The 19,912-nt window shown below is 46.9% G+C and overlaps 1 protein-coding gene across 1 annotated transcript in view; it reads left to right on the top strand.

Annotated features, from left to right (window-relative positions):
- The window catches only part of CLSTN2 (calsyntenin 2), a 610,129-nt gene that overhangs the window by 510,775 nt on the left and 79,442 nt on the right, over positions 1 to 19,912 (top strand). The gene's annotated exons all lie outside the window — the stretch shown is intronic.

Here is a 19,912-nt window from a genome sequence, read left to right as displayed (position 1 = left end):
GAGAAAAACTGCTGCCGTAAGCCCAGCTGGAGGGGGAGGGCCACACTTGCCCGCTGGGATCCCCCAGCAGCTGCTGGACCTGCCCACATGTATCTTGTCCATTTGCTCCCCGTTGGGCTCCTGGGATGCTGGTCCTCTTGGTCCCCAGGCCCAGTTTGTGATCTCTGTTAGCACATGTTTATATCGTAAGCGCCGCACCTCCTCTGTGATGTTCTCTTATCTCCTTCGGGTGACGGTGCAGCCTTGCTTTTGGTGACACAGGTTGAGAACATGGGACCCGAGGACCTTGAAGTAAACAGTGACATGGCACACTGTGAGCAGCGCGCGTTCTTTTCTGAAGTGCAAAACCTGTGACTCACTCCAGAGCCTCCTGCCTGTGATCACAAGGGCCACTGTGTCATCCTTGTCAATAACAAATGAAGGGTCTGGTTGGAGGGAAAGCTTTGAAGCGTCTGTCTCCAAAGGCCGTGCAGGGCTGAGATCGTGGAGGGGGCGGTCACTCCTTTGGGGGGCTGTGCCACTGAGGAAGGTTCTGGGCAGCAAGCCTAGCACTGGCCTTCACTTAGACTTGAACTGGGGGGCAGAGGGGAGGGCACACGTGAATTTTTAAGAATGGTTTTAAACTATCAAGGGGGAGAATGCCGGCAGACAGGGAAGGGGACTGTGGAACGGGTCAGCTTAATGAAGCAGGTGAGATGATGCTCATTCTGTGGTCTTACTGTCTGGCACCCCACCCATATCCTGAGTGCTTCTGGGGACCTCAGGCTTCCTTTCTTCCCCTAAAGCCCACTGTGTGTGCTGCCTGCATCACCTTGTCTAGGGCTGAATGTTCCAGAATCCTTCCCCTTCTCTCTCTTTCTTACGGGCATCTACCCAGGCCCCGGGTATGGCTAGTTTCGGAGAGTGCTACTGGGAAGCATTCCAGAAGGAAAACTCATTTACATTGAGATGAGAATGATAGCTGCCCCCTTTCATCCACACAGAAGCACAGACATATGCTCTTTAAAAGATAGATTCATTAACCTCAGGGAACCTCTCAGTGCTGGAACTTAAGGCAATGTGACAAGGTCAAGGATGCCAAGCTGAATGGAAAGATGCTTGATGAAGCCCAGTGGCAACTGCCTGATCTAGTCCCAATAAATCCCATCCTGCTGGAGCCTGGGGTTTTGCAAATATGGCATCTGGATTTAGTGTATGTTTCTCTGAATTAGGAATTCTGGGTATTGCAGAAATTATGAAATCTTGACATTGCTTATTTGATTTCCCAGCAACCTCTCAGCTACCTTCTAAAGTGCCATATGGCTTACATGGGATATATTTAAATACATAATACGAATTGAGATGAATTAAAATAAATTCTATATTGTGGGGGGTTTAATAAGAACATTGCTATACTGGCCAGGATGATTACAGATGCCCTGCAGCGTTTTCTAAGATGGGATTGAGAAGTCCTGATACAGGCAAATGAAGTCACAGGGTTGGGAATTAAAAATAGGTGAGGAAGGAATTCTGGTTCTACAGATAAAGATAGAATGACTCGAGGAATCTGAAGTCTGGGCCCAAAGTGGTGCATTTAAGGAAGGGCTGAGGTTCACCGAACACCTTCCCGGTTCCTCGGATCTCATTTATCGGTGTCTGCTCTGTATCAGGCACACTGCCCCTGAGCTCTCTCTCACCTCTGCCCCCTGGGCCTGCCCAGTGGATGAAATGAGGCAGGAACTATGGTCTTGTGACCTGCCCAAGGGCACACAGTGAACCATGGCTGGACCTGCCCTATTTCATTACGCTGTGCTGCTTCTTCAGTAAGCTTGCTAATTTAAAATGTTTTCACTTCTAAATTTTAAATATTTTTAATTGAGAGATCAGAATTGTCATTGAGATGCAAGTGTTTATAGTCTTGATGAAACTCCATGAAACTGTCAAATCTTCACTTTGCTTAAACCTTGTCTTCTTCCTTGTCTCAGTCAGCTGGGGCTGCCATAACAAAGTATCACAGCCGGGGGCGGGGGGAGAGGGGAGCTTAGACAACAGACATGGATTTCCCACAGTTCTGGTCTGGGAAGTCCAAGATCAAGGTGCCAGCTGATTCAGCTCCCCAGTGAGGGCCCTCTTTCGGGCCTGTAGACAGTCTTCTTCTCACATGGCAGACAGAGAGAGAGAGAGAGAGCGAGCGAGCTCAGATACTGAAATACCTTGTTCCTCTTCTTATAAGGGCCTATGGAATTAGGGTCCCACCCTTATGACCTCCTTTAACCTTGACCACCTCCTAAAGGCCCTTCTCTAAGTACAGTCACACTGGGGGGTAGTGCTTCAATGTATGAATTTGGGGAGGGGGACACAATTCAGTCCATAGCATTCTTTACTAAAAAAAATTAACATTAAAAAAACTTAAAGGCTACTTATTGGTGATCAGAAACCCTAGCCCCTTGGAAAGGAGGCACAGTGGATGGGGTATACAAAACCTCAACCACACTCATATTAGCAATCCAGTGGTACATATAGACCCAGCCACAGACCTCTCTCTCCCCTATTCAGCTGTGTAGACAGAACCTTCCAGAAGTTTCTTGGATGTAAACCACTTGGTGTTCAGAATATACATACTTGATAACATCTCCTCCCCCAGGAAGCCACCTTGGGTCACCCCCCCGAGTGGCTTACCTCTCCCCGGTGCTCCCCAGACTCCATACAGAACCCCATCACGATGCTTACTTTACCCTAGTAACCCATTTATCCTGCCTTTCTGCTCACTTTGCACTGAGCTCCTGGGAGGCAGTATTGTGTCTTACTCTCTCCAGCTTCTCAGTGCATATTATAGCCCTGAGCACACAGTTGGTGCCCAGTAAATGTTTGCATAACAGCAAATGGATGTCAAGATCAAAAGAAGGGAGAGGTGACATGAGGGAGGGAGAGAGGAAAGAGAAGAGAAAAATCCAGAGACCTTTTAAAACCTCCTGGTGATTAATTGATCTTTTGATCTATTTTATGCAGCATTTTAAAATTCTAAAATTTTACCATTTGGCTCTCAAAGGCCGTTTGGCTTTTATCTTGATATCTAATTCCAAAGATTTTACTGTATTTGCCCAGTAGTGACTCTGTAATTATTGCAGAACTTTCTGGCCTGGGCCAGAAAGGACTCAAGCCAGGCTACTGACCCACCTTGGAGCTCCCAGAAGCATAATAAATGTTCTAATGCCTAATGGGGCTTCATCTAGTTCTTTAGTCAGCAGTTTAGGCTGAACACAAACTATGTGCCAGTCTCTGTGCTCGGTACCGGGATCAGCTGCTGAAACAGAAGCCCCTGCTCTCTATAGGTATCCACGATCGTGGGGCAACCAACACAGAAACAGTTTACATCGATATGTGCTGGGGCAGAAGGCAGGGGGCCAGGTGTGGGGAGTCTGTGGGAGCCCATTCTAGAGACACCTGACATGGACCTGGGAATAAGGGCCTGGAAAAGCCCCTAAGAGGGGACATTGTCTGAACAGAGCGCCGAGGGCTCAGTGATGTGGAGCCAGGCAGCCAAGATGGCAGAGGTGAGTAGGACGGCCGGCTTCAGGAGAAGTGTGGTAGACCATAGGGATGGGGCAGAAGGGGGTCGTGTTGGCAGGTATTAGGACCCACGTTTAGAGGAGCAGGGTCAATTAAACCCCAAGAGGCTTTTCACATCATGTTATTGAGTTGGTACTTTATCCCCAAAAGAATGGACTATCATCGAAGAATTTTGTTATTCAAGGAGAATTTAAGGATGGGTAAATGTGAATAATGCGAGTATGACATTCATAAAATTTATCAAATTTAAGTAAATATAGCTCAGGCCAGTGGCAGGGGCTGCATTAGAACCAGGGTCCCCCCTTTCCTTTCTCCACGGCCAGGCCAGGAGCTCCAGGCCAGGCCAGGAGCTCTAGCACTCGGCAGAGGCTGCTCATGCGCATTGAATCCAGGGCATGATAAGCACGGAGCTCTTGAGGAGCGTGCGGAAGTGGGGGCGGGGGAGGCAGTTGCCACAGAGGAGCTGTGTGCTTCCAGCAGCCCAGCCCCTTTGCCCCACACCTCAGAAAGCTGTTGCCAGGGTGGACAGACTGCCAGGTAAGTCTATTATTGGGCCGCTCCAGGAAATGTCCCTGACAATCCAGTGCACCTCACTAAAGGGATCCTAATGATGAGGAGAATGTCATTTTAATGGGATTTTTACTTATGATCTGCTAATGCAAATCCCTCGAGCCTGCAGCTAGTCATGTGCAAACCCAGACAGGAGCAGAGAAGAATGCCCAGCTGCCAGCTCACACAGGAAAGGTTTATTAATTTGCAGCCCCTCCCGGCTCTACCATTATTTGGATGTGGTTGACTCATTGTCACAAATTCTAATGATCTTCCCGTTGAACTTCTTGGTGCTTGGAGGGGAAACTGCTGATGTTTCACAGCATGTTCCACTTACTGGAAGACACAGCTTGAGGGGCGCCTGGGTGGCTCAGTCGTTAAGTGTCTGCCTTCGGCTCAGGTCGTGATCCCAGGACCCTGGGATCGAGCCCCACATCGGGCTCCCTGCTTTGCGGGGAAGCCTGCTTCTCCCTCTCCTACTCCCCCTGCTTGTGTTCCCTCTCTCGCTGTGTCTCTCTCTGTCAAATAAATAAATAAAATCTTAAAAAAAAAAAAAAGACACAGCTTGAGTGACAGCCTCAATCGACCAGCAAGAGGACAGGTGCCCCCAGCTCATGCAAGGAAAAAAAAAAAAAAATGCATCTCTGAAAAATTGCAATTGAGCACAAGATGCAGGAGTGAGATTCATTCTGCTGGCCATTGCTGTCTCTGTGCCAGAACTCGTTAACAGTCACCAGAGAGGACATGGCCCTGCCCAGTTTGTGAACCCTCGAGAGCATTCTCCTGCAGGAGCCTGAACTCTGGTCATGAGGGGTGGGGAGAAAGAGGAAGATGCCTGGCTGGGTGAAGGTGGGTCCTTCCTGAAGACTCAGCCACCACACGGCTCCAGGCCATCTAAGAATCCAGGCCTGGGGCTGCCTTTCCAACTGTCCAGAAGTTCGAATCAGACTTTGATGTAAAACCTCCCCATGTTTGGTATTTTCTCATTTTCTCATTATTCATCATCAGACTCAACAAATGTTCTGCAGTCTACCTTTATACTCTGGTCACCAGTTTGAGACTACCGAGAAAAAACAACAAAACGTTATGATTTTCACACAGGAAAACCACACCATAACATGTCTATTTGAGAGGTTTGGATCTTCTTAGATGAGGCCCACATGTTCTTTGTAAGCCCCCTCCTGTTCTTCTAGCACCAGCCCCCCACCCTCCAAGGAGAAGAGTGCTGGGCTTCCAGTGGCAGGGGCAGGGGAGCATGGCCCCCACACCTAGGGGAAGGGGCAGGAGCAAGCGAGGCAGGAGCCCCGGCCCCAGGCCCCTGGTGGTGGTCATCTCCCTTCCTCCTACACAAAGAGACAGTAAGGCACAGGCCCAGGTCTCCCCAGAAACAATGCCAGGGCTGGGATTTGAGCCAAAGGCTCCCATTTGTCTTGGTCCGGAGCCTCTGCTGGTCAGATCCTTTCTACTTGCATGGAATTCTGGAGCTCCTGCAAGAAGCTACAAGTGAATAAATCCTTCATTCCTAGTGAGGATGGATGTCAGAACGAAGCAGTGAGTTTGCCCGCATCTGCTCTTCCAGCCACACTGGGAGTCAAATGGCTTAGTTCAATCATTATTATAGCCAAGTGCCAAGGAGTTAATTGGAGAATGGTTAGTCCAGTCCAGACCAGTCCTCTTAATGAGCAGAGTAATCGGGCTTTGTCCACCCTGGCAACAGCTTTCTGAGGTGTGGGGCAAAGGGGCTGGGCTGCTGGAAGCACACAGCTCCTCTGTGGCAACTGCCTCCCCCGCGCCCACTTCCGCACGCTCCTCAAGAGCTCCGTGCTTATCATTAATCAGTAATCAGGCCGTCACTCAAGTAATCGAATTAGCACTCTAATTCGGCCACTAAAGACTAATTCTTGGATGCATTAGCCATGTTTTTCTCTAATGCAGTGGCCGCGCACTCACCGTCCCACCCACACACCGGCCTTCGATGACACCTGTGTTCCTTCTGGAACGTGTCCTAAACAGAGGGGGAAGAATGTCCAGAACCTCTTTTTTTTCTCTCTCTCTCTTTTAGGCAGAATCCCAGATGACTTTTTCTAAGATGCCAACTTGCAAGGTTGTTCTGAATGAAAAATGGATGTGGGAAGGGTCACAAATACTCTCCCTTGTCTTTCTCTCTGTAATATATAAGGACCCCAGACAAGCCCCTTCTCTTAGAGTCCCTCTCCCTGCCTCTTCCCATCTTCTGGACTCTTGCGGACAGCTGGCTTCCATGGCATCATGGTGATGGCAGAGAAGGGTCCTCACATCCGCACTGGACACTCTCGGTCCTCTCGGGTCAGGACTGTGCAGTGACTGGATCGTCTGCTCCCTGGAAAGGTGACTTCTGGCACAGTTAGTGCATTTGTCCTGTTTTCTTTAGAGAGGGTGCAACATGCTGGCAGTTGTCACTGCAGCCCATTGCCTGGGCCTCGTTCCCTCCCCTGGAAGCCCCCTTGGTGGCCTGGGTCCCTGTTTCACTGCTGACCCAGAGCACCCCGTGCCATGACACCTCAGCTGGGCTCCCCAGCTCCCCTGTCGGCCGCTTGTGACGGACAGAATAATGGCTCCCAAAGATGTGCACCCCCTAATCCTTGAAACCTGTGAATATGTTATCCCCCATGACAAAAGGATGACTAAATTAAAGATCCTAAAATAGGGGCATTGTCCAGATGGGTCTGATGCAGTCACAAGTGTTCTTACAGGAGGGAGACGGGAGGGTTAGAGTCAGAGAAGATGTGACAAAGGAAGCAGAGATCAGAGGGATGTGGGGCCTTGAGCCATGGGGTGTAGCAGACTCTCTGGGCTTAAAAAAAGAGAGAGAGAGAGAGCGAGAGAGAGAAACAGATTCTGCTCTTAGAGCCTCCGGAAGGAATGCAGCCCTGCCAATACCTTGATTTTAGCCCACTGAAACTCGTTTCAGGCTTCTGAGACTTCTGACCTCCCAAACTGTAAGACAATAAATTTGTGCTGTTTTCAGTTACCACATCTGTGGTGATTTGTTCTAACAGCAAAGGGAAACTAGTACATCACTCATGAGCCTTGGGGAGGCCTAGAGCTGCCCCAGGCTCGTAGATGCAGCCACTTCCCAACCCCCCACAGCTTATTGAGGTGACCCTGGGCCGGGCTTTCCTGAGCCCTGTGTGTGGTGCCTCTGTCCCCTAGTGTGGCCCTGGGAGGGAGGGAGGGAGGAAGAGGCCCTGTCCTAATGCTCCCACCAAGCTCGCTTCCCACAAGCCTCTTGTGGAGGATCCCCAAGGGGCAGATTTAGCCTTTCCTTCTGCTCCACACCATATTCTTCTTCTAGCTTAAGGTGCTGGCCCCCTCACCGGCCATGATAAGTGGAAAACATACCTTCTCTGCTTTCAGGGAAAAAGTCCTCTATGCTTGTTTCTGGAAATGCTAAAGCAAACTAGAAAATCCACTCTCTCTTGACAGAGGCTCCCTGGAAGCTGAGAGGTGACAAAGCTGATACACAATGAGATTCTTTGGATGGCACCTGTCCTGCCCCTGAGGCACAGTTGCTGGCTTCCCAGGAAGTCCCCCTCAAGCTCATCCCGCCCCCACGGTGCCTTTTAGTGTTCTGCCCGAGGCCGTGCTCCGAGGCAAGAAGAGCGTCTTGGCTCCAGGGAGCACCGTCCAAAACCAGCCCTGGGAGCCCCCCTTGCCCCAGGGCACAGGTGCCGCAGGCCCGAAGGTGGGGAGCACTTGCAGACAGCTGCCTGCACTCTCGTCAGGGGTCCCAGGGGATGCAGGCCCCCCACTGCCACAGCCACCACCTCAACAACGCCCCCTGTGTCCTGGCTTGCCCCCTTTCCTGACTCACCCTTCCCACTTCTTCTTTCTTCCTCCCTGGAACCACCTCCCAGATGAACTCGCTGCCCTACTCACCCCTGCAGCACAGGTAAAGTCTCTGATCTATAGACAGAAGTTAGCACACAGAGCCTGCTGTGAGCTCTGGGAAGAAAGGGATGTCTGCAGAGCTCCAGAGGCAGAAGCAGGACCAAAACGGAGGAAGTTACCAAGAGACCAGAATGAAGTGCGCAAAAGGGAGGGGGAGCAGTTTAGCAAAGTACGGATTAGTGTTGCCAAACGTTAGTGAATGGATTGTCTACCTAACCAATAGTGAGATCCGATGACAAGCACATCATGCCATTTGTGTCTTATGGTGGACATAGGGTCCACAAACTCGCTGAGGGTTTTCATAGGCATTTATCAATATGTCCAGAGCCATGTGCTTGAAGGGCTGATTTCTCAGGGCTTTCTTGGATTTCCATTATTACCCAAAGGATTTTCTTTACTTTTTCTTCTGAAGATCCTGTGCTAAGGGAGAAGCCTAACTCTTGTTGAATCCAGAGCTATAGGAATGTCATTCTCTTCTCCACCACAATCTCACTGGCTTCCCCCGCTCCCTCATCTGGGCTGGAGGCAGAAGGCTATATAACTGTTAAATTTAAACTAATCGGGATGCCTGGGTGGCTCAGTCGGTTAAAGCATCTGCCTTCAGCTCAAGTCATGATCCCAGGGTCCTGGGATCGAGTCCCACTTCGGGAATCCTTGCTCAGCAGGAAGCCTGCTTCTCCCTCTGCCTGCCGCTCCCCCTGATTGTGTGCTCTCTCTCTCTCTCTCTCCCTGACAAATAGATAAATAAAATCTTTAAAAAAGAAATAAATAAACTAATCAGATATGCTATGTATTCTATACATTCCTCCCTTTGCTGGCAGACCTGGCTCTTCTCTGGCCTCTCTTCCCCCATGAGCAGCTGCTCAGCAATTCCTTTTGCTCCCATGAAATGATTATTTGTGTTCTGGCCTGTACGTCTGCCCAGAGGCAGTGGATGCATTTTTTTCAGTAGACATCCCATAATGCGTATTTAAAGTCAATGTCTCTCATTCTACTATTAAAAAGAAGGAAATAATGTCAACACAATTAAAAATGCCTAGTAAATCAAATCAGGTTTTCAATAATAAATTAAGGTGCTTGAGCCTTGGGGTGGTCCCATTTGGAAGCAGCATTAACTCGGTCACTAGCCTGGCTGCGCTGGGCTCCTATCTTTCCAGACCACTTCAGGGACACGTGCCAGTGAGAGGGGAGGGAGATTCCTCCTTGACATCCAACCCAAATATCTGCATTCATTATAGGAGAGACATTTTTCTCTGTCATTTCCACACTATGGAAAGACAAGAAATTGACAAAGCTGAATGCTAATATAAAATAGCAAATTCTGATGCTAACCCCTCATTTAAGAGAAATGAGGTAAAAGCACTGGTCACTGCGAGGTCCCTATGTAGTGAGAAGGAGAATTGGAACCAGCATTACTTCACTCCCTACTTATGCCAGCCACTTTCTTTTTTTTTTTTTTAAAGATTTTATTTATTTATTCATGAGAGACAGACAGAGAGAGAGAGAGGCAGAGGGAAAAGCAGGCTCCCAAGGAGCAGGGAGCCCGATGCGGGACTCAATCCCAGGACCCTGAGATCATGACCTGAGCCGAAGGCAGACGCTTAACCATCTGAGCCACACAGGTGCCCACTTTCTTTTAATTCTAACAAAAATCTTGCAGTTCAGGCATAACACCCAGGATACGGATGAAGATTGGGAGACATAGCAGGTGCTTTCCACATCTCTTACTTAATACATGGAAAAACCTTAAATTTGATCTTAAAATGCACATACTCCAAGAGGGTAAAAGGCACCATTATTGACTTGGAAGAGTTTGCAACTTGAGTGAATACCCAAGATGTCAAGAATGAACCAATATCCATGCTGATACCTGAGTGTTGAGAACAGGGCATGGGTGTCCATCCAGGAGCACATTCCAAGCTCAGCTTAGGAGGAATCACGATTTAGCCTCTTTTAAAGTAAAGATCAGCTTGCTCCTGAGGCACAGTGAGGAGAGCGCTGTTCATCCCATAAAATAAAGAGAAGCCAGTGGAGCTGACTTCTCAGGGAAGACCCTCCTCCGAGGAAGTCTTGCACAGCAATAACCCTGGAGGCCCAGTAGTGAGATTAATCTGCCCCACCTTCCCTGCTCTCTCCCAATCTCCTACAAGTCATCTGTTTCCATCTTTAATGTCTAAACATGCAAATATTGCTGCACTTACTGCTCATTAGTTAGCTAAAGGAAGTGCCCTTTAATTATGCCTTTAAATAATGAACCTCCTCCATCACCTTGACAATCAGCGCATATTTAGAAGGAAGCAAGGCCTCATTACGAAACAGCTACTACATCCCTGGCTTATTTAGAAGATGGTAGCTTTCTTGAGGCAAGAGAAATGGAAGTCTAAAGACAAATAAGCCTTGTGTTTGCATTAACACCTTGTAGCTTTAGGTGCATATTACATGTGAGGGAAAGATGGGAGAGGCCAATCCCTAAACTCCTTGATTTCCACGCATTAAATCTAAACTGCATGGTTACTTTTGAAGTTATTTCTTATCTCAGTTTTATAGATACTGAAACCTGAAGCCCTGAAAGATGAAATAATTTGCTTAAGGTATTGGACCAAGTCTACCATTCTCCAAAACTCCATGTTCTTTTCCATTATGTGTTTATCTTGTTGAGAAGTATCTACATAGCTTGGCAGAACTGGGTTATCTTCCAGGTCTCCACTAGATTTCTCCATCTTTCCATCTTAGCAGAAACTCGGAGGAATGTTTCCTTTCATACGATTCTCAGGCACAGGCGGATGGGACCACACAATGCATGCACCTATCTGCATGTCTCTGAGGAATAAAACAGAGTGTGTTATGGACAGGCAAGTCATTTCTACTGTGGACAATTACCTATTTATCTTTCCAGACCGTACTCAAGGCTCACATCTTTGGTAAAGACTTTCCTATAACTTCCTCTCCCACAGAGAACTGACCTTACTTCCATGGAGGCCCCAGAATTTTCCCACAGCATTTTTCATACTTTATTACACTTATTTGTTTGTTGGTTCATTTCTTCCACTACACTAGGATATCATTCTTACTCACTTCTTTAATCTTTAACACCGTGTCTGACACAAATATGTGTTCAATACATGCTTACTAAATTAAAAAAAAAATGAGTCTTTATCTGTGGTTCCCAAACACTAGTCCATTGGCCTATAAGCATCAGTTTGGTGATGTATCATCTGAATAACATTGAAAAAAGCTTCCAGAAAAAAAAAAAAAAAACACAACAGTATGTCCTTTAACAGGTGAATGAATAAATAACCTATTGTATATCCATACATGGAATTGTATTCAGGAATAAAAAGGAACAAATCTTTGATTCATGCAAGGGTGAATTTCAAAAATATCGTGCTACATCAAAGAAACTAGGCAACAAAGACTATATATTGCATGACTTCATTTACATAAAATGCCAATAAAAAGGCAATTTTGTAGACAGCCCATCAAGTAATCTTCCAGGGCTTGGGGTGAGAGCAGGAATCAGCTGCAAATGGGCACATGTATCTTTGAGTGATGGCAATGTTCTGAAACTAGATTTTGATGATCATTGCACAACTCTATAAATTTATTAAAAATCATTGAATAGTACACTTAAATGAATGAATCTTAAGTATAAATAGTACACTTAAATGAGGTATGATATGTAAATCATACCTCAATAAAAATATTAAAAATAAAAATTGAGAAATGGCCCATTCTGAGGACACAAGGTGATATTGGCACTGTCTGGACTCTGAAGAGCTTCATACCAGAAAGGAGGGAAGTGCAGGAAGAGATCCCAAAATTGGAATATAAACTTCCTTCAAATCCCTTAAATCCTTGGATGGCCCCAGAACTGTGTACACACAGGGGAGACTTCAGGAACCCAGTGAAAAGCAGCAACAGGAAAGACTGAAAAATTGAGTAGACAATTTAGCTCCTGCCTACTCCGAAGGAGACAGATTTTAAAATTCCTCCAAGTTTGAAGGGCCAGGTAAACACCTAGAGTTTTCCAATAAAATACCAGAAGAGACATGAATAAAGATTATATGCCAAGATTAAGGGACTGGCCCAGAATTAAGGGTAAACCTAAACAAATATACTCATATATAATATAAGATCAAACTTTACAGGTACAAGGTGATCATTCAGTAATTTAACAAAAATCAATAATCTCAGAGAAATATAAGAGAATCCAGAGTTTCTACAATGTACAATGCACAGTTCTCAGTATAAAATAGAAATTATTAGACATGCGAGGAAACCTAAAAATGTGACCAAAGGTCCAGGGTAAAATCATTCAAGAGAAACAGACCCTGAGATGATGCAGATATAGGAATTAGCAGAAAATAATCTTAAAGCAACTATTTTAAATGTGTTTAAGAACTTTAAAGATTGTCATAATGAGTGAACAGCTAGAGAATCTCAGCAAAGAAATAGAAACTACACAGAAATGTAAAATCTAGAGTGGAAAATACAAAATCTAAAGCAAAAGGATGGGCTTTGCAGATTGGAGATAGAAGAAGAAAAGAGTCAAAGAACTGGAAGGGAAATCAAAAGAAATTATCCAATATGAAGAAAAAAGAAGAGAGAAAGTTTTCTTTAAATCTAGAGCCAGAGAGAGAGGAGAGAGAGGGAAGAGAAGAGAGGAGGGAAGAGAAAAGCCTGAAAAGAACCAAAGGACAAGAGTGAATGAATGGGGCACAAAAGAATTAATTGAAGAAATGATGGCTAAAGATTTTTCCAAATTTCATATAAAACGTCATCCTAAAGGTTGACTAAGATAAACAAGCTCCAAACTGAAGAAATACAAAGGAAACCACACCTAATCACAGCATTCTCAACATGTTAAAAAACAAAATGAGAAAATCTTGAAAGCATCCACAGAAAAAGAGAAAAAAAAAAAGAAACACATTACATATGGGAGAAAAACAATATGAATGCAGTTGATATTTTACGGGAAATGATGGGAGACCGTAAGACAATAGGATGACAAAGGCAGTCTGTAAGAGAGAAAGGAAATGGTATCAGATGGGGAAATAGACCTCTAAGAAGGAAAGAAGAGCATTAGAAATGGTAAATACGTGGGTAAATATAAAAGACTATCTTTCCTTCCTTCTTAATTTCTTTAAATGGCCATGACTTTTATTTCAACAATTATAGCAGTGTATTGAGGGCATATAACATATGTAGATGTTAAACACATAACCACAATAAAACAAAAGGTAAGGGTGGAGTTCTACTGCCCCATGGTTCTCACAGTTTCTGTGGAGTGTTAACAGTGTTAAGTATACTGGTAAGTTGAAGATGCATATGAAGGAAGGCCTACTTTAGGTTAAGGACCATGAAGCTAGAGGAATACACAGAAAAAAAAAAAATTCAAGCTTAGGATGTTGTAGGTTTCTTGAAGTAGATTTTTGTAAAATGGGCAAGGTATGACAATGGCAAAGAACATTTATTGGTAGATGAGCCACAGCAAGGAATAGAGAACTTGAATCTGGAATTTCTAGACAGTGCTCAAGGTGAGTGCTCGAGAGTTGGCATGAATGATGAAGGAGGACCCAATCTGAGCTCCCAACCCTGAATTGGAATGGGACACAATATTTAAAAATGTAGGGTTTCTTGTTGCCATGAAACAGGGTTCTAGAGGGCCTAGAGAGAAAATTCTGAGGTTTAGATTTCAGAAACTAAGCAAGAGAACCAACAGGTATTAAGTTTGAGAGATGTAGAGAGTGACCTAGGGGTGCAGGAACAGAAAGCAAGGTGGAATTTGCTGCTCTTGGGGCTGCAAGCAATGGCATCAACTTTGTCTCTGTGTGTGACAGATCTCTTTTTCTTTTTTCCTGTATTTTGATGCTTTGACATCTTGGGGTCTTATGGACCCAGGGAGGGACTTTCCCTTGCAGTGTTAGCTCATTCCTAGAGAAAATAAATTACTTGTCAGCCAGCATGCCTTTGATATGCAAACCAACGAATCCTGAGTCCATATTTCCATCTACTTCCTTTTATTGGACTCCAGACCAGGACACTATCTCCCTGCCCTAAATCATCCCAGGGCCAGGTACTGGACATCTAGCCCACTGAAATTATTCAAACTATCCAATCCTAAACCTGTTCAGCTTGCTTACAGCTTTGCCCATTCCTTCCCACAAAACCACAATAAAGCATCCTGCCCACAGTTCTCACTCCCTCTGCCTCCTGACCAACCCCGGTGACTCCCCATGTAGTCCTGCATGGCGTGGTGCCTCTAGTTTCTAGGGATCTGTGAGTATAAGCACTTCTTCCTTCATGACAGTCACTTTTGTTTTTGTGTGTCTTGCCATACCTGATTAAAACAAATCTTACAGACATTTTAAAACAGTGTGTACCTAAGGTCCTCGGGGGTCACAGGCTTGCATGTATTATCTGTATAATCGGCCTCCCTAGGATGGAGTACATCTCCTTCTTTCCCATTTGAAACAGAAATATCCCTCTTTGTTGAAATTGTTTATGCTTGTCATGGAAGTGAATAGAGTGAAGAGGTCTGCTGCAGTAGTGATTTTAGCCATAAATTAGAGCTTAAGAGGGAAATTATAAATAGTATTCATGAATTGGGGTATCCACAAAGATCTCAGAAATGATCCCTCATTTGCACCGAATGTCCCATATTTATTTGGCATTTCCTTAACTCCTCATCTCTCACCTCTAGGCCTTTTGGCCATTTTACCTTCAAGAGCCAAACCAGCTTCTAAGAATAGCCCAATGGAAGCTTTCCAGTCAACTTCCTCATAATCTTCTAGGCTAATTAGACGTGCAAAACATAGTTTGGCCTTCTGCCCTCTTTATCAGTGGGAATGAGTTGTCATTCTTTCCAACACTGTCTTGACTCCAGTGTCTGAGACGAAGACAGAGGACACTGTAGGGCCACCCCTGCATTGATCCCATGGATCCACACACCTTCTACTCTTTGACAAATAGGTGGTAACTTCCCATGTGCTCATGGGAAGGAGAGCTCTGCGCTCTCCCAGTAGTAAAATCTAGCACCTGCTTCTTGACATTAAATGAAATGTTAGATACCACAGAGTTCTTGACCTGTTTTGGTTGCCCTGGGAACTGAGAGCTTGGGGTCAGTCTTATAGTGTGGTCTGCTCCTGCTAAAAGGGCCATGTGTCTTTCCATTCGACACAACTCTGTCGGAAGGTTCATTACAGTCACAAATACAAGGGGACACAAAGCTGCAGCTATGTGGGCTCAAAGCAAAAAGATAGTCTTATACCTATTCTCTAGACTCAAAAAGTGAGCCCCTCGTTGGGGTATGAATGTGAATTGAGACTTGAGTTACTTGAAGAATTATGATACCATCCATTTATTTTTGCATCTGTAAACATATGAATAAAATGAGCCTCATAAGCCAAGAGCAAAAATATACCTTCAGGTTTATTCCAGAATACTAAAAATATCCCTCTGCCATATCTAGCAAAAACATGTCACATTGGGAACCAAAAAAAAAGGTAGAAAAAAAAAGTCTATTGTGGAACAGAGTGCAGAGCCTGGCTATAGACATTCTGCCCCACGAAGTCAGGCATTCAGTCACTCAGTCATTCATCAACAAATGTCGATCAAGATTAAATTTTAAAGTGAACAAACTTATATTTCAAGAGCAAATATTCATCAAGGAGCCGTGAAAGACACGCAGGCTTTGGAGTCTCTCAGACCTGAGTTTGCAGCTCAGCTCTGCCCCTTACTATCTGTATGACCTCGAATGCCTCACTTTACCTCTCTGAGCCTCAGCTTCCTTATCTGTGAAATGAGGATAATTGTAAACAGCTTGGGGGCGGTCGTAAGGATTAGCTGGTATAGTAACTGTCAAGCAAGTTTAGTGAGGGAGTGGCAGCAGAACATCTGACCCATGGAAATGTGGTTTCGAGGGACCCCACTATCATAATGCTTATGCACTATCACACATATGCATAGATAGATAGATAGATAGATAGATAGATAGATAGATAGATAGATGATAGATAGATAGATGATAGATAAACTGCAGGTAGAATAAGCATTCTACAATTCCTTCCTTCCTTCCTTCCTCCCTCCCTCCCTCCCTCCCTTCCTTCCTTCCTTCCTTCCTTCCTTCCTCAATTTTCTGCCACTCCGTACCAGGCACTGATCTGGTGGGAGCTGGGCATATAGTGGTGAACAGACTATGATAGGCTTCTGCTCTGATTTTCCACATTGTGGTCTTAAAATTATCATTTGTACTAAAAGAAACCAGGGTTTCCTGAAGAAGTGTAGGGTGGAAAATGAATACTCTGAGCCTGGATCCAGTTACCTCTTTGTGGGAAATACTAGAGCAGAGTTCAACATTGTAAGCTCCATGTGAGTGTGCAATTAACAAAACCCAGAGAGGGACACTCTGTAGGTCAGAGGTCCTGGGCTTTTTGACAATTAAATTGTAAGGCAGAGAAAGCCATTGAGGAGGAATCTGTAGATTAAAAAAAGACTTTACAATGGAACAAACTAGTTTTTTAGTGGGAAAAAAAAACCTATAATGTGTAGCGGCACAGATCTGAGTGATCCAGCTGTAGAGAGGGGAGGCCTGTAAGGGTCAGGAGAGCGGGCCCTCCCCGGAGCAGGAGGGCGGCTGAGACGGGCGGGGCACAGGCTGGGCTCTGGGTAAGTTCTTTCTCTGCGTGGGTGTGGCTGTAAGGATGCTCACTCTGTAATAGTTGGTTACCCTCTACACTTGTTTTGTGTGGCTCTTTGCATCTTGATTTACGTTGCAATAAGAAGGAACGTAAAAGGAAGCAGCAGGTGTCCAGGGCCACTGTGTGCCTGAGACTTTGCTGGGGTGATGAGTGGGGCTCAGTCCTGACCCTGAAGGAGCTTAGTGCTTCATGAGAGACAGAGGTCATTGGTATGGTGATCAGGGTGGGGAAGGAGGGGAATACTGCAGACTGGCAGAGAAGTGTGGCCTCACCAGCCCGGGGGGCAGCAGAAGGCTTGGCGAGCACAAGGTGCTGGGGAAGGACACCTACTGCCCCCCCAGCCCTGCCAAGGACTCGGGGCAGCACTGGCCCCGTCGGGCTGGTTGGGACAGCAAGCGGGGAACCTGCTCAAGGCCTGGCCCCTTGCTGTGCACTTTCCACAGCATCCATACCCCCACCCCGTGTCTTGGTAACTCCTGCCGGCACCGCTGCCCCGTTCCTCAGGTGGAAGGCAACCGCGGCTTCAAGCGGGGGTGAAAACAGCTCGCCCTCAGCCAGCTGGCCAGTCAACAGAGCAGCTGAGAATTCAACCAAATCCGCATTCTTTTTCCAGGGAGGTCAAGGTATCCTTGACAGATATAGGTGGTTAGTCTGTGTGGGAGCAGATAGCCCAGGCCGGGAGTTAGTTAAAGGCGTTGGCAACAGGAAAGCAGACATTATAAATTTATAAATCACAAAAGTTTTTAATTCATTCTTAACAAAGCCAAACAGCCAAGTTGCTTTTGTTTGAATGAGGATGCCGAGTAGGGCAGGGGCGCACGACGTCTGGGCTGGCGGCAAGTGTAAATTGGCACAGCTTGCCGGGGAGCATCCTGAGGCCGCAGTCCCTTTCCCAGGCGACAAACGAGGCTTCCTGTTCACATACCCATGGGAGAAGAAGGAAAGCTGTACGTGTGGTATACTTGGAGAAAATACAACGCTTCATGAGGGCAGAGGAAAATGTGTAGAAGCAAGAGCATGGGTTTTGATCAGAAAACCTCAAGTTCAAATCTCACCATGACTACCCTCCAGCAGTGGGAACTTGGGGATGTGACTCAAGCCCTCCAAGCCCCCTCCATCCTCATCCGTAAAGTGGGCTAATGAGCATTAGATACGTGCATAATGCACCTAATTCATGCTAGGTGATAATAAATTACATTGTTTAATCTTTGTCCTCATTTTTACCTTTTCTGCCCACGTTAGAGATCAGTTTTGGCTTAATCAGTTTGAATCTGTCCTGGAGGATTCTAGAACTCAAGACTTTCTGGAAATAAGAGGCCGTCCCCTCTGGTGTACTTGGCTGTGAGTGGTAACCTGGCTTAGTGGTTAAAGGCATAGGATTTGGAACCTGGCTTCCCGGGTTGGAATCCCAGATCCGCCACTACTGGCTGTGTGGCCTTGGGAAAGTTAACTAAGCTCGCTGTGCCTCAGTTTCCCCATCTGTAATGCGGGGGGAGAATAACAGCTGATTGGGCTGGGAGGATTAAACGTGGTAACACAGCACATTGTACCTCGTGTAGCTCTGCCTTCGGGGTGTCTGCATTAAGGAGCCCGTGAGAAGCCTTCCCCGAGCACCCGGCTGAGTGGCCCCAGGGATCCGACTGGAGCCTTCCCTGGCCATCAGACTGCTCTGGGGCTTCTCCATTCGAGAGCCTTTGAGAGCCTTGCTCCCATCACCGAGGTTCTTTCTTGGCTTAAGCCCTGACTCGGCACAGTCTAAAGACACTGAAGGTTTAACTCTTTCTTCAAGACTTGGTTTCCTTCTGCTGCTCAGCCCAGCACACCGGCGGGAGCAGGGCCCCACAGCAGCCTCGCTCTGCGGACCACCCGGGCTCCACACCAGCCACTCGGTCTCTGTGCACACCCCACCTCCACGGAGATGGAGGGAGGATCGGTTCGCACTGGAGCCAGGGCTGAACACGAATGCCCCCTGGGTGCCTGTGCGTTAGACACTCATCCCTAGAAGCAGCAGCTAATGGGCAACACTAAGGAAGCACTTGCCACGCAGACTCGGGGTTTCCCCCTGATTTCTGTTCCAGAACTCTGAGGCTGGGCCACAGAGAAGGCTCTCATCCCCTCTGCCGTGTGCCCAGGACCAGTGCAGAATGTGGCACGCCCCCTAGGACTGTGTTCCAGCAGGCTACTGGCTTTTGAGAGCAGGATCCCGGGACTTCCCACCTTTAGGTCACAGGCAGCCTGTTCGCCAAGCAGTGTCGTGGGCTGAACACTGGCACCACCATCGGCTCAGTCCCCACGGGGCAGACCCCACACCTTGCAGAGGTCCCTCAGCCCAGCCTGCCTGGCTGTGGTGTCCAGTGTGGGCTCCCGGGTGGCCGCCTAAAGAAGCTGGGGGGCCTTCCTCATTACACTCTGTTTCTGCGGGTCATCTAACAGCAGCTTATCTAGGGAGAGAGGGGCAGGACATTTAAAGTCTGTTCATTTAATAAGATTTTAGCAGTCTTAACCCCTGCAAGGCATTTGTCCCTAACACACTTAAGGCTTTTTATCTGCAGAGTAAAGCACAACTGGCCACTTAAAATCTTGAAAAACACACTTTATATCACAAGGAGAGTCAAGTGTTAATTTGTCTTTCCATGTCTCTGTGTGTCTCGCGGGTCTGGCACCCCTCCTGCCTCTTGTCCACTCGGTCCCCTCGCCCGGGTGATCCTTCTAAAGACATCACGAAGGCCACGGCACTGCCGCCTGGTGCAGACGCGTTGTCCGGATGCCCACCTCCCCCTCGCACTGGGCCGGCCGGTGCAGCTCACACAGCGCCGGTGTCCCGGAGAGCTAGCGCCAGCCCCCATATAATGAGCACTTCAATGCTCCCACCAGAATGAGAAAGAGAAGCAAAGAAAGCAAAGAAAAAGACAATCGGCAGATGCGGCAGGAATGGAGAGCGGCTGGACGCTTGCGTACTGCTGGTGGGAACGCAGACCGTACGACTGCCCAGGAAGCCGCTGGACGCAGACGCGGTCCTGCCTGTTGTCTACCCGGCAGACACACCTTCATGTGTGCACGGAAAGACGTGCACAGTATTTGGGAACTGAGTGGGTCTCAGAAAATGCTGGTTGAATGAGTTAAAACCTGTTGTGGAGCACCCTGTGCAGAGGCACATAAGACCTCATCCCTGTCCTTGAGGAGCC

The sequence above is a fragment of the Halichoerus grypus genome, chromosome 1 (genome assembly GCF_964656455.1).
Source record: "Halichoerus grypus chromosome 1, mHalGry1.hap1.1, whole genome shotgun sequence".
In the NCBI taxonomy this organism is placed as follows: domain Eukaryota; kingdom Metazoa; phylum Chordata; class Mammalia; order Carnivora; family Phocidae; genus Halichoerus; species Halichoerus grypus.
This window is presented reverse-complemented; position numbering and strand designations above follow the sequence as displayed.